Source organism: Leguminivora glycinivorella, chromosome 18 (genome assembly GCF_023078275.1).
Source record: "Leguminivora glycinivorella isolate SPB_JAAS2020 chromosome 18, LegGlyc_1.1, whole genome shotgun sequence".
NCBI lineage: Eukaryota > Metazoa > Arthropoda > Insecta > Lepidoptera > Tortricidae > Leguminivora > Leguminivora glycinivorella.
Window position 1 is genome coordinate 18282128 of NC_062988.1, and position 16075 is coordinate 18298202.

Here is a 16075-nt window from a genome sequence, read left to right on the forward strand (position 1 = left end):
CTTAGAGAATCACCTGAGGAGAGATCTGGCGCTCTTTCCCGCTTGCTTTTATACTGCGTCCTCGGTCCCACTCATAACAAAAATAAAGAGCACATCCCTTTAAACTATGTATACTTAAAAACAATAAAAAGTTGAACCGATTTGGCCACATAAGTTTGCGAACCGTTTTGGGTTGAAATCGAAACTTTTGAAGTTGGAAATGTAATCGATTTGACCCATTTGTAAGTCGGATTGGCAAGATTCCGCTGTAGTATACACGCATGAAAAGTAACAAACGAAATTTTGAATAAAATTTGTTATTTTAAGCAAATTACTTGGTTTTTATATTTTCCCGATTTCAATACCGGGATCCCGGGATCCCGGTATTGAAATCGCCAATACCGGAATGAATACCGGTATTGGATAAGGTCCGGTATTTGGAAGCCCTAATTATTACACTTATTAAATATTATACTTAATTAGATAGCAACAGACAAACATTATTAGCTCTTTTATCAAGTTTCAAGTACTATCGAGTCAGCGTATTTGAAGAGGGCACCCTATTACACTACGAACGTATAGGTACTCCACCGGCATCGGCACCTGACCCGATAGGCACGCACAGTTAACCCCCTTTTACCTCCTGTTGCCCTAGTACTCTACTCCAAATATTAAACATCCCTTCCGCGTTGGAACTGTGAAGCCCGTGACCCTAATAAAAAGATCTTAAGCACTCTTTTGTATATTATTATTTCCTTGTTGGGGTTATACTTCTGTAGGTACTGACTGATATGATTTATCTTAGAACCGAGCATCTTAGCGTAAAGTATAGCGACCGACCGCTCGATATGATAATCTTAGATTGTAATTAGATAAATAAATGAGTACGAGAGAGACTTGCTGGTTGTAATCAAGCGGAGCCGAGAAGAGAGCCAATGCTATTGAATGATTTTCGGTCATCGCCGCTCATCCTCTACTCAGTGGAAAAAGAGTCTTCACTTTATATTGAACAGTTCAGAAATGTCAATTGCATAAATCCGTAACTTATACAACCACTGCCCCACCACATGTACCTACCTAAATAATACAAGCAGAAAACAATAGTTAAAATTAGTGTGGTGTGCGTGAAACCTAAGAATACCTGTTGCATACGATGACCTAGAACTACGTAGGCAGGGTAGGCAGTAGGCGCCTCCCTTACCCCTAGCAACGTAGCTCTTATACATTTCTACCGCCCTGGTACTTCGTTTCAAATAACAACTTCCGCGTTTCCCGTGCGACGATATCGCTGATAATGCTGAAAAAGTTTTATTGTTTCGTTCTGGTAAGTTTTTAACATCCGACGCAAAAACGACGGCATGCCTGTCTGTATGTTTGTCTATCTGTTTGTGTGTGTGTCTGTCTGTGGCATCGTAGCTCCCGAACGGATTAACCGATTTAGATTTCATTTTTTTGTTTGAAATCTGAATTAGTTGGGAGTGTGAATGAAAATCATGAAAATTCACTATGTCGCGATCGGGGGTTTTTTCAAATTTTTTATTATGTGGTTAGGTTATGTTATGGTTTAATATTGCACACACCGCACATTATTTTGCACACACACATCCTGCACCTTTAACATTGCCACCGTTTGATTTGTTTTAACGTACCTACCTACTTATATTTAAACTATGCGTATTACGCCACAATTCGATAATAGATAATAATCATACACATAGGTATTGTATTGTATTGTATTGTATTTATTTATTGCAATTCACATGTACATTACAGGTTTTACAAGTACTTAAAAGTATAGGTAGGTACACAAATGACACATGAAGCCCTGATTAAGGTAATGGCGCCTATTAACGTGGTACTTAGGCAGATTTCAAAAGATACCAAAAAATTAAGGGTATCAAAGCTCATTAACGACCACAAATATTTTTTTTATGGAAGAGTATTTATTGAACTATTAGTTTTGAAGAGTTTTAGGATCATTTTAGTTTATTATATGTCATAAAATGATTATTGAAGCCAACATACCTAAATTTTCTATTACCGTGGTAATGAACAGGTTGCAGTTCTATTAACGCGAATTGAGATTTCATTACCGAGGGTATGAATGACAGTGTTTTTCTGCCATCGGTAAATAGAAACCCATCTCAAAATTCGGAGCTTAATACCGACGGTTGAATATACAAATTATGACAAATACATATACCTATACTATCCTCCTTTATGAATACCCACAGAAGACTCAGTTTCACCTAAGAAATCTGTACTTACGGTACACTAAATGTCATATTTTGATACAAGACTAATATGTCGCTCGGTAATAGATACTTCTATAGGAACCCATTACCGACCCAAACAAATATTGCATGGATCGGTAATAGATTCTTATATATTCTATTACCGAGGGTTATCTGATCGTACCATCGGTAATAGGCATAAATTGGAGTATTATAAAATCTAATTCCGACCCATAAAAACAAAGTCATACAGATGTATTTTCATTACAAATCAAAATAAAATATTGCAACCTTATATTAAAACCAAGTTTACATAACTGGTAAGTAAGCATCAGACTTTATGTCAATGTTTAAAAAAATTGACAAATTAACGGTTTTCATAGAAACTACGAAATCAGTCATGAAGTTTTTGCTAAAAATTAAGGTTTTGTTGAATAATTTTCATACCGCGTAAATAGTTCTTTGATAGCGTGAATAGATCAAGATTGAAACAACTGTAAGACATTATATAACTGATCACATATACTTAAAATAAAGCAAAAAGAACTAATATCACTACTTTAACTATTACCGTGGTATACCACAGTAATAGAATCTACTCACGAAATGGCGCCTTTCACCGCTGTCTTTTAATTTCCACTTTAAACACATTTCCAGGCTAAACAATACGTAAAAAGTACTCAGAAGTCATGTAGAAAACTATAAACAATAATTTGAAATGCATAACTTTCACCTGTTTGCCATAATTATTACGTAAACTACTAAATGAGATTGGAGTTCACTTATGTTTAGCGTCACACGTCAGTATGACACAACCTCTTCTCGCGGCCCCGTGGCAAAAACTGTCAAATAGCGAGCGTCTTCTTTCATTCACACTCTCTATCGCCTATATGTGCGTTAGTCAACTAAACAGGCTTCCTTTGTGTGAGTAACTTTTTTTAAGAAATTGGTCGGTTTGCCTATAAAATGCGTATTTGCAAATGCGGCGGTAATGGACGTCGATTTCGATACCCGCGTTGATAGCCGCCGTTACCTTATTGGATTAAATACTCTATTGCTAAGATTCAGAGACTAATACTACGCGTTTTTGATCGTAAAATACTGGGGCGATAAAAATAACGCTTATTTTCTTTGCGTTGTATTGTAAACGAGTATGACTTTTATTCAATGCGGTTAAAGTTATTGATGGTTTTATTGAGAATCTTATTAATATTTAGAAATAATTTGTAATAGTCCAAAAATGTTACGTACAAAGTTACGTTCTAGAGATGGCCTACGCTAAGACTGCCATACGCAACTTTGGGTGCTATATGTTAAGTGTGGTACGGACGCCTAAACTTTGACACTGCGAAAAGTCAGCAAACATTACAAGCTACCTTCTTAGGGAATAAATTCATCCATATTATATACTATTATACTATACATATCGTCACTACTTTTAAAAAATCTCGTATCTCACGCTGTTCCTCAAAGTTAAAACGCAGTAAGTCTATATGCATTCCATACATACTTACTACAATTTTCTTTTAATTGACAGACGAAGATACAAGTTTTTTTTCCCCTCACAGCTCGGAAACACGTTTTTTCCTTTAATACCAGTAAAAACGTGACGTCAAATAACTGTTTTAAAATTGATAAAAGTAGGTGAATCTAGTAATAAAGATGATTTACCACCTGTGGAACTATGGAAGCAGTGATAAACGCGTTTTTTGCGTTGTAGTTTCCTCGCTATAGTGAGGGGAAAAGTTTTGTGTTACCGACCATGACACGTTCAAAAATATTTTTAACTGAAAATCCAATTAAAAACATCGTGATTCAGTATTTGTTTGTGAGACGGTCACTGATGCAACTTAAGTTTAACAGTGTGGAAAAATCGAATGCCACATCAATGGCAACTACATTAAATATTGTAAATAGCACATTTTGTGTAAGGGAGACTTTGCTTTGTTTTTAAAAACAATAAATTCTGCATTTAAGGATTTATGAAAAATCGCTTGCCTCAGTCGGGACTCGAACCGGTCAAATGTGACATAAGGTTCATTTTTCTCTAAATAACAAATACAATCAGAATAACGGAAGGCCATGAAAATTTGGCACATTATTTGGCACGTTATTTTTTGACCGGTTCGAGTCCCGACTGAGGCAAGCGATTTTTCATAAATCCTTAAATGCAGAATTTATTGTTTTTAAAAACAAAGGAAAGTCTCCTTACACAAATGTGCTGTTACAATATTTCAAAAACTTTGTACAAAAATTAAGGAAAAGTTAAATTTGTTTTTATTAATTCTCCAAGATTTTGTTGATGAATTGAATTTTATTAAGTTTTATTTCGTCATTAAGGTTCTCTAGTATCTATATTTTCTTAATCATAACAATTATCCTGTATATATCTTACGAAAGTCGATTTATAACTAAATGTTGGTAACAAAATAGTTGCCATCCATTGTGGACGGGAATTGCTGATTTAAGGTAGTTGCCATCCATGTGGCATTCGTTTTTCCATGTATATTTATTCTGTTACTAACAGATGACAGTGTATAAGTATGACTACCAAGTTATATTTCCAGATCAAGTGTGCGCGTCTATACACTCTAAACAGCGCTGTGACTTCACCGTTGCGCAAGGTTGGAATAGATTACACATGACGGTATAGATGTTGGGTCAAACAACTATCGACGATTTACACTGTAGAGCAATCATAATGGGTACTGCAATTGTATGAGGGAAAGAAACCACTTAGTTCGCTGACGAGGCTCAAATCCTGTAAAATTCTAAATTCAAAAGGTATTCAGAATGTACGTAGGCCTTCATAAGAAAGAAAATCGTAATATTTTAAATAAAAAAATCGTGAACGTCGGCTGCCGCTAAGTTGGTGGGTATAGAAACGACTTTCATCCAAAACGCTGCACTTCTGTCGGTCAAAAAAATAGCACGTATTTCTCGAGTTTTCTCAGCAAAAACTTTTTATAAGAGCATGGCACTGTAAATAATGTAATAAAAAACGTGACGTCACCAAAACATCATGAACGTCACGCGTCAAGATGCAATTACTCCTGCGCCAACTGGAAAGTGTATCAAAACTTTATCTTCTTTACACTCGCTAATGCCTGGCAAGAGTGAAACAGACAGCGACACTGACCGGTTAGTGTTAGTTACTAGAACGTCCTTTACACTACCGCATCGCAAAACGATAGAACTACAATATGTTTCAACGTCATCATATAAACCTTTTAAATAAATAAATAAAATAAGTAAATAACAGTTTATTGCTTCATTATTTTTAATATTTTTGATAGTCGTGTATATTATCACGCTCAGTGTAGGGTTCCGTAGTTTTCCGTATATTTCTCAAAAACTACTAAACCTATCAGTTCAAACCATTTTCCTAGAAAGTTTTTGTAAAGTTCTACTTTTGTGATTTTTTTCATATTTTTTAAACATAATATGGTTCAAAAGTTAGAGGGGGCGGGACGCACTTTTTTTTCCTTTAGGAGCGATTATTTCCGAAAATATTAGTATTATCAAAAAACGATCTTAGTAAACCCTTATTCATTTTTCAATACCTATCAAACAATATATCACACGTTGGGGTTGGAATGAAAAAAAAAATCAGCCCCCACTTTACATGTTTACCGGATAAAACATTTTTTTCCACTTTTTATTTTTGCACTTTGTTGGCGTGATTGATATACATATTGGTACCAAATTTCAGCTTTCTAGTGCTAACGGTTACTGAGATTATCCGCGGACGGACGGACGGACGGACGGACAGACAGACATGGCGAAACTATAAGGGTTCCTAGTTGACTACGGAACCCTAAAAAGCACGCCGCTTAGTTTTGGCGTTAGCGGAAATGTGTAAGGAATTATTACCACAGAAATTGTGTGTGTATTTTGTTATAAAAAAATGTGTATGTATTTTTAGGGTACTTTTAGGGTTTCATACGAAAAAGGTACGTAAGGAAACCTTATGGTGCGACTCTGTCCGTCTATCTGTCTATTTTGTCACATTTATAAATATTTGGAATAGTTATGAATTAACCTCTACAGAATGAAAGCATTTTTTTTCCTTTAACGTGCTTACTTTGCAAATACCTATCCTTTACATTTTCTGTTTTTGTGACAAAAATAGAAAAAGCTAGGGAAAATTTTCCATTTAGTTATTCAAATTGCCTAATTAGACTGCAATAACTATAGTTAATTGTGTTTTGTTTACAATTGTCTAAATCTTTCACCAGACTGCGCTAAACTTTGCCCCTTGCACAACGAACTACTTCAGCCGCATTTCTCTGTGTTATTTTTTACGCATTACTAAACCGTTCAAGTAATGACGTCACGGCCGCTCTGACGTCATTCCGATCGCTAATGAGAGCCAAAGCTGAAGCATTCGGATGTGGCAACATTACTATAAATACGGTAGTAGTTCTTAAGGCCCTTCTACACTGTACTAGTACACATGTTCACGCGGCGAAAAGTATTTAAAAAGGAAAGGACGAAACTACCCATGTAGTAACATTTCAAAATGTTTGAGAATTTTGCCGCCAGATTTAGCGAATTTTTTGCAACTTGCACACTAAACTTGTAAGTTGTCCTACGATACTGAATAGGAAACAGTTGGCACCATCGAATCCAAAACACCAACAGCTAAAAGCTTGATAATATGATTTTTCTCGCTTGTAAAAAATATTTTTTCGGAACTTATGAACCAAATATCCTTATCACTAGCTTTTTGTTGAAGCAAAACAGGTACCTATATCGTGAGAAAACCGACATACATGTGAAGGAATTCAAGAAATTCAGTATTAATATGGAATTATAAATTATTGTTTTTAATTTTGACATTTCGTTTGCTCAAATAGAAATTTCTTGCAGTGTAGCCGGCCCTTAAGGCGACAACACGAAGGGAAATGAATGGTGGTGAAAAGGAATTCCTGATGATTAATTTTGTTGAAAAATACAATTAATAGGATGATAAACATACAGAAAATAGCTTCAGCTATGTTAATTGGCGAGATATATTTAACGTGGACATTTTTGTGTATTAATAGTTGATATTCAGAAGTCAGGAATTTATAAACCTCTCTTATTAAAGTTATTAAATAACAACTTAGAAGAACATGAAATAAAACTATGGAAACGGATTAAATCGCGTATAATGAATTTAAAATACATCCCGACGTTTCGAACTCTTTACAGCGTTCGTGGTCAACGGGTGACTGAGGAAAATTAAAAGTGTTTTTTTTCAAAATAAATAATTAAAAAAATATTAAGAAGTCATGACCACAAATAATACCTAGATTTTAAAGGTTCACACACTATTAACCCTGTGTGAACCTGCCTTACCTAAATCTATGTGGTTATTCCGTGTCACTGAAATATCGTTAATTCATTATTTCTTATTTTCCAAAGTATAGTTTTGTACATTTTTTTTAGGGTTCCGTAGTCAACTAGGAACCCTTATAGTTTCGCCATGTCTGTCTGTCCGTCCGTCCGTCCGTCCGTCCGTCCGTCCGTCCGTCCGCGGATAATCTCAGTAACCGTTAGCACTAGAAAGCTGAAATTTGGTACCAATATGTATATCAATCACGCCAACAAAGTGCAAAAATAAAAAATGGAAGAAAATGTTTTATTAGGGGGGGTCCCCTACATGTAAAGTGGGGGCTGATATTTTTTTTCATTCCAACCCCAACGTGTGATATATTGTTGGATAGGTATTTAAAAATGAATAAGGGTTTACTAAGATCGTTTTTTGATAATATTAATATTTTCGGAAATAATCGCTCCTAAAGGAAAAAAAAGTGCGTCCCCCCCCCTCTAACTTTTGAACCATATGTTTAAAAAATATGAAAAAAATCACAAAAGTAGAACTTTATAAACACTTTCTAGGAAAATTGTTTTGAACTTGATAGGTTCAGTAGTTTTTGAGAAAAATACGGAAAACTACGGAACCCTACACTGAGCGTGGCCCGACACGCTCTTGTAATTTTTCCTCAGTCACCCGTTGACCACGAACGCTGTAAAGAGTTCGAAACGTCGGGATGTATTTTAAATTCATTATACGCGATTTAATCCGTTTCCATAGTTTTATTTCATGAGTAACTATCGCGGTAACCGAAGACAATATTAACTTAGAAGAACATTTACCTATTTAGTATGTGGTTATTCCGCCTGTGACTGAAATATGTATGGAGGATTCATACAACATTTCCATTATTTTCCAAAATATAGTTTTGTACCTATTCTTTTTTTTTTATTTAGAACATAAACAGTCACATAAACAAATGAGTTGGTGTTCTACAATGTAGGTATTAATACTAAGTAATTGGGATAAAAAAGACCTGAAGGTTCATTACTGAATACAAAGTTTGTTAACATACTAACAAAAATATGTAAATTATTTAATAGGTAAGCAAAATAAATCATCTAACAAAGAAATCAATATTATGTAGGTTAAACAGCATTCTCACCTGTAGGTTTTTGTTATAACTTGGATATTTTAATTATAAAAGTGGTAAGTAAAAAAAGTTGCACCGCTTCTAGGATAACTCAAACTCGGACTAAAATAATTTTGAACTAATAAATGAAGGTAAAATATTAATCAGCTTACTGGGAAATTATTTATCTAGTTCAAATAAATTGACAAAAGCGCCAACCATTCAGTAACGAGAATTTCTAACATGTGACATTGTGTCATAGTGTGTTAGATATAAGTACCTCTATAGGTGCTAGTGTAAGACCATGCACGCTCATATCGGGTGTTGTACGCGGCGTGCGGCGTGCGGCGTGCGTGTCAAACAGTAGGCTACTAGACTCATATCTAATTTGGCACAATAAATGATTGTCTTCTGTAATATTTGACAGAAAAAACCGATATTTAATGATGGGTATTAAATGTGTACGATGACTACGTATTTTTAATTAAAAAATGTGAGTATTTTTTTTTTAATTTTGGCTACCGAAAACGCTGTCGGCCGTGTAGTGACGTCATAGAATTCATGTCAAATCAATCACTGACATAATGACCTTTATGCCTCGTACTTAAAGTTTCGCACTGAATGACTTCATTCACAGAAAATCTATAGATGACATGGTTGATGTTGTTTTTGCCTGATTACGTAGGTAAAAGTATTCTTTAAAAATATTTTTGCGGTTTTTAAGTCATAATAAAATATAGTTTTTTTTTCTGTTAATTGATCTGTAAGTAATAATATAAGACAAACTTTAAAAAAGGGTCAAGTAGCCTATTGAAGCTCATACAAGTGTCCCGAGTCGACCCTACATAGATTGTACGCACGCTCGCCCGCCCCGCCGTACGCTCCGCTCCTTGCGTCCACTATGGCCTTACACCAACTGTTACAATGTCTGAATCACGAACCCCATTAGACGCCACCGGACGCCCGTATATCATAAACATCTATATTAACTGCGAATGCAAACAATAAACATGGAAGAAAGCCGCTAATTTTAGCTGCATTAGCGCTTGTTCAACTTCCTCTGCAGACGTGCGCAGATGGGCACTGATGGCTCTAAACTGGGCTCCATTGACACACTGGGAACAAAGGAATTGAACAAGACACAAGAATATACAGCACTGGGTTCTGCGGGAGTAGCACACTAGTTGGATAAACTTTATGGCATAGGTGCGTCCCTATACCGCACTTTATATTGTTTTTCACGCGACACTTGCCTGCCAGGACACAAGAATATGCAATAGTGGTTCTGCTATCCGTTTTTAGGGTTCCCTACCAAAGTACAACAGGAACCCTTATGGTGCCGATCCGTCCGTTTGTCTGTCTGTAGATATGTCACATTACTAAATATCTCTAGAAACTTATGCAATTGACTTTTCCCCTCACTAGCTCGGAAACACGTGTTTTGTCCTTTAATACCAGCGGGTAAAAACGCATTTTATCCACTAGTGGGTAAAGTAATTTGTCCTTGAATAAAGTCCAATTAACTGCTTTAAAATTGATAAAAGTAGGTGAATCTAGTAATAAAGATTCGATGATTTACCACCCGTGGAACTACTGGAAGCAGTGATAAACGCATTTTTTGAGTTGTAGTTTCCTCGCTATAGTGAGGGGAAAAGTTTTGTGTTACACTCGGGTGCAAATGTATTTTACTTCTCGTGTGTTAAAAAACTCGCAAGTTCAGGATTCTATTTTCGAACCACTCGCTTCGCTCGTGGTTCAACTATAGAATCCTTTCACTTGCTCGTTTTTCAATTCCACACTCGGCGTTAAAATACAACTTTGCACTCTTGTATAACAAATAACTATTTTGTATCTAATACCTTTAAATGACCAATTCTTGTACGCGTGAGCGCTGAACGATTTCGCTGAAATTTATTATGTGGGGGTTTTTGGGGGTGAAAAATCGACCTAACTTAGTTTTAGGTCCCGGAAGACGTGAATGTTCGAGTTTTCATGCGTTATGTCTAGAAACACGATATAATTAAAATAAGTATAGGGTTTCGCCCCGGTACTAGCAAATAATACAAATAGTATAAATACTATGCATTAATGATAATAACTACGTATTTAACTATGCTCATATCTGTAACTAGAGTTATTACAAACATTTGCTAATTTCATGTCCAGTCGCGCAAGCCAAAAATCATCTCTACACGAAATCAAAGATAGCCGGCGCTATTAGAGCCAAGAATAGCCGGTCAATGGCAGATCGCAATGGGGTGCCGGTAGAGACTACCAAGATCGATCGTGCGTAGAGTCGTAATTATCGGATAGACTGTAAATGAACGCAGCTCTACAAATAGCTTAGGTATTACGGGGCCTTTTGTCTTTCCAAACAGACTATTACTCCCTATAGGTACGATATAGGTATGATTATCGCGATTTTGAACGCTTTGCCTCTCGCGTCAAAATGTGGCCCACTTATCTTATTTTTCAGCATGACAATTTTATTGTTTTGACAGCGTCCGCCATAGCCACTTTAGTGGTTACCTATTAGCGTGGTGGCCAGGGCACGACGGCACACTACCTCTTCAGAGGTTCTTGGCGTTCAAAGGGTTAAAGGCAACGAACATTGGCACCCACGGAAGTATAATTGTGTCGCTTAACTTCAAAACTAGGTAAATCCATTGTGCTATAAGGTTGATTATCTTTCAGATCATATTATATTTTTTATATATTCAACCTTAAAGCAGAATGGATTTACCCAGGTTTGAAGTTAAGCGACACAATTGGCACCCATACGTCATAAACAAAAACGTCACTTACACGCCAAGATCACGAACGCAAACGGGGTAATGTAAACGCTATTTAAAAGTGTTAAGGTTTACTTTGACAATGGACAGTCACCGCCATAAAGAATAGAATAGAATAGAATTTTATTGCTCTCATGTTGGTGTACAGATCTTACACTAGGTACAATGGTTACATAGCAACATGATACCCTACAGGGTATTGCAATATGGTACACATACATTAAAAAAGAAACAGGGCATCTTATAAATAAAGTGGTGATTTCCGTACCTTGTCGCTTTTAATCGTTTGACAATTTCGTATGACATTTCAAGCAAGACGTTAATACTTATGACAAGGTACAAATATCATCACTTCTTTATGCCGGTGACTGTACGCCACAACCACAACACTTACGCCGTGGTTTGCGTGGACGACGGTCGCGCGACGTCGTTGCGTCGCGGCGAAATCAAACCTTCAATCTCTATGGAAGTGTCTTAAGTGCGCGACGTCGATGATATGCGATGCCATGCGACGCGACTCACGCGACGCGACCGCGATGGTCGCGCGATCGTCGTCCAAGTAGTTGCCTATGGGGGTGTGGGTACAACGACATACGATACGAAGTCTATAGGTGTTCTTGACGCTCAAGTGGTTCAACAGTGTTTACAACATGTCAAGACTTTAAAGTAAAACACTGAATGTAAATCAAAACCGTATCTAGATTAAAGCGCCATATGCTCTGTTTCACACCAAAGGTCATACTGATGTGATGTCTTCTGATACTTGCAATAGCCAAAATAAATACTTAAATCCTTTTAATGCTAATTTCAACCAAAAGATCTTTGATATTTCAATTACGAGAGCACTTTAAATTGACGGGCCATTTTCTCGGCAGCGATGTCATAAGTGCCTACATACATATTATGAGAGTAGAAATCAAAACGGTTATTTGCTAAAAAATCCATACTAATATTATAAATGGGAAAGTGTGTGTGTGTGTTTGTTTGTCCGTCTTTCACGGCAAAACGGAGCGACGAATTGTCGTGATTTTTTAAATGGAGATAGTTGAAGGGATGGAGAGTGACATAGGCTACTTTTTGTCTCTTTCTAACGCGAGCGAAGCCGCGGGCAAAAGCTAGTAATATATAAAGGACGAAACCTTGTTTTTTAACCTCTCGTGATAGGTACTTAATATTTATACCTAAATCAAGATAGATACCAAAACTATATGTAATCCTGGGTCCGTAGCAGAATGCACAAACGCTCACGAAACGCTCACGAAACGAAACGCTCGTAGCTATCTATCTCTATCGCTCTTGCGTATTGGCGCGACAGAGCCAGACTAAGCGTTTCGTTTTCGTTTCGCGTGGCAGAAATGCCATTCGGTTACGGGGCCTGGAGCGTTGAGAAATAGTGGCACGAAAAAATTTAATCTTGAGCGTTACGAGCTTACGAGGTTTCTAAATACAAGAGATAAAGGTCTAACTTTACAATCAAGAAAAACACTAGTTTTTCTATTACATCATTGCAAGAAAAGTACCTATGTACGTACTAATTACCTACGAAATGTTGTAAAACGAATCCAAACGACAGTAAGCGGAAATCGTGTGTAGAAATCGGTATTTATTCCAATAAATAGTATTAACAATAACAAATGTCAATTTAAAGCTATATTTTATGACGGAATCCGCAGAAACTAATAAAGCTCAGTTTATAATGCGCGGTTTACACAAACAATTTATCTTGTAATAATTCATTTTCGTGTAAACGTCCCTGAAGTGAGCATTTAGTTAGAGCATTACTAGTACGATCGTGCACATGCAAATATTAAGGTAACTCTAAGCTAACCTAACAAGCAACTTTTTATCAAAATTTCCTGTCTACCACAGAACGGCTTTTTCTATAACTCCCGCCAGCGTGCAATTGCACAACTTTCTGAGCCAGTGTGATGAAAACTTCCTTATACCTTCTGTAAGCTCATGTCATCGCCTTGCAATAGGAAGCTCTTGGCCACTATCTGTCGCGTTGGCACCGCGCCCGACCTTTCTAGCATCCACATCCTACCTTACTACAATACTATGAAGCTTCAAAACTGTTCGTATTTGATCTGTGTTGCTACTGGTGATTTATGCGACCCTAGTACCAGGAAGACGTAGGGAATCCCGAAGCTTCTGTGGACGTTTTCTGAATTAATTGAAGCTGCTGTGAAGTCAAGGATTCGATGTGTATGAGACGTTAAAACAAGGTAACTGGACAATTCGAAAGTCAGAAACTTGATATGACATTTGCTATCCCGTTTTATCGTGTTGATTTCATTTTTATATTATCTTATCTTATCATTGAAGAAAAAGGGAGTGTAAAGATATCATCATTATCATCACCCTTCATAAATGTACCTACATTATAATTGCAAGTCTTAAAGATACTACTTATGTACCTACTTGTTCATTGCAAAATTCGTCAAATGTGTACATATTATCATATCTGTCAGTGTAAAAGTGACGTTTTTGTTTGAAGACACGTAATTTCAGACGGTGACATATCCGATCCATATCAGTCTAGAGCAAATTGTTTGACGTATCTCATCTCAAAGTCTGAATAGAGCAGTTAACTAGATTTTTTTTTTACTTCTGATTAGAAGAAGTTTGTCACTCTTACGGTAGATGTCGCTACGGGTCCCATTGACCTTAGTAGTGGAAAATTTCGCTGGCTTGGTTGAAGTCTTGGTGGCTTAGTTGGCAGAGCGCTGGAGTATCGATCCAGAGGCCGTGAGTTCAAGTCTCACCCAAGACAGACATTTTCAACTTTTAAATTTATTCTAAGCCTAGTGGCATCGATTGCAGACGTTTCTCCTAATCAGAAGTTAAAAAAAAAATTAACATGGTTAGCGCATCGTAACTGGTGAATTTCCAATAGAATAGAATAGAAAGAATAGAAATCATTTTATTCGCACACACACAAAAGAGAAAAATATTACAAAAAGGAACAAACAAAAACGAGAAGGTGCCACGAAATGGTTTGACCTCAGCATATTGCTGGCGGCTTCCAGCGCTGATCTTCCGTTCAAACCATCCGGTGGCAATATGACTTGGAACTCCGGTTGCCGTTTAAGAAGTTTGTCACTCTTACGGTAGATGTCGCTACGGGTCCCATTGACCTTAGTAGTGGAAAATTTCGCTGGCTTGGTTGAAGTCTTGGTGGCTCAGTTGGCAGTATCGATCCAGAGGCCGTGAGTTCGTCTCACCCAAGGCAGACATTTTCCACTTTTAAATTTATTCTAAGCCTAGAAAATTATTTTCTACAGTTAAGGGGAAAAATATGTATCGAAAAATAATCTCATAAATATGGTACCTACTACGCTCTTATTAGACCGGACTAAGATGTAATGGGACATATTTTTGAATAATAACTATACCTAGATAGTAGATATTTTTCTGGCACGAACGAAGTGACACTAGTGACTTCCTTCCAATATTCAGTTCATCGATAACTTACATTATAATATGTCATTCATTATTATAATTGTGTTAGCAATTGTTGCCGCGGCACTGAATCCTAAGCAGTTTCATGTGCTTACCCCGTTTAGGGAATATACATACATACATTCACGCCTGTATCCCATAAAGGAGTAGGCAGAGCACATGAAACTACTATAGTCTCAGTGCCACTCTTGGCAATCAAAGGGTTGAAAGAAAACGAAAATTGTGACATTGCAGTGACAGGTTGCCAGCCTCTCGCCTACGCCACAATTTAACCCATATCCCACAGTCGACTTTTACGACAAGAATTTTAGAGAATATAGGCTTGAATTTATGTGTATATAACATTAATGTTTATATAAATGTCACATGTTTCAAAGTGGACAGTGGGCAATAATAATAAAACGAACCATATTTTAATACTTTACATAATTTCTTACATGATTATTCAAGATTTTTAAGACTATTATTAGAGGTAATTAGTAACCTTATGTAAGGCTAATATTTATCGATGTTTTTATTTTGTCAAGCACTAACAACTTGACATTCGTGCCAGAAAAATATCTAGATATAACTAGTAATAAAGAAAAAAAAAATCATTTATTCATGTACCAAAAATAGCAGTTATAAACAGGCCATAAACTATATTAACACAAAATAGGCTTCAACATGTCCGTGCCTGATCCTGTATCTCAGGCAGAAAAAATAACTTACAAACTAAAACAGGGAAATTACTTGATATCATGTGTATTCAACTAAAAAAAAATTACATTACAGATTTATAAATAGAGTAGGTATAAGATGTGTACACCTATATTTTTACGCTTGGCTTTACTAGCTGTACACAATTTTCTAACGTGCGTCTCCACTCCAGCCTGGGTAACATTAAACACGCGTACACTAATGGGTGTCAGCGTCAGCAGAGCTGCAAGTGAGTTGAATGACGTATGAAGCTCAAAGAGTGTGGTGCTAGTGTCAGCGGAACAAATCGTAAATAAAACGTATACATACGGGGCAGTACGTAGACAACTTAACATATTAAGAAAATCGACAGTATAATGTACATTTCTAGATAAATTCTAACAGATTTTGAATTTCGGTGTTACTAACTAGAAAATTGCGAAGGATTCCAGTAAACCATTTATACAACGACTCTCTGAGTCGTAACATTAAACAC

The 16075-nt window shown here is 36.5% G+C and overlaps 1 non-coding gene across 1 annotated transcript; it reads left to right on the top strand.

The window, feature by feature from the left end:
• Positions 1-14139: 14139 nt before the first annotated feature.
• Trnad-auc lies at positions 14140-14212 on the top strand. The gene has a single exon. It is a non-coding gene; the product is annotated as a tRNA-Asp (tRNA).
• Positions 14213-16075: the final 1863 nt, after the last annotated feature.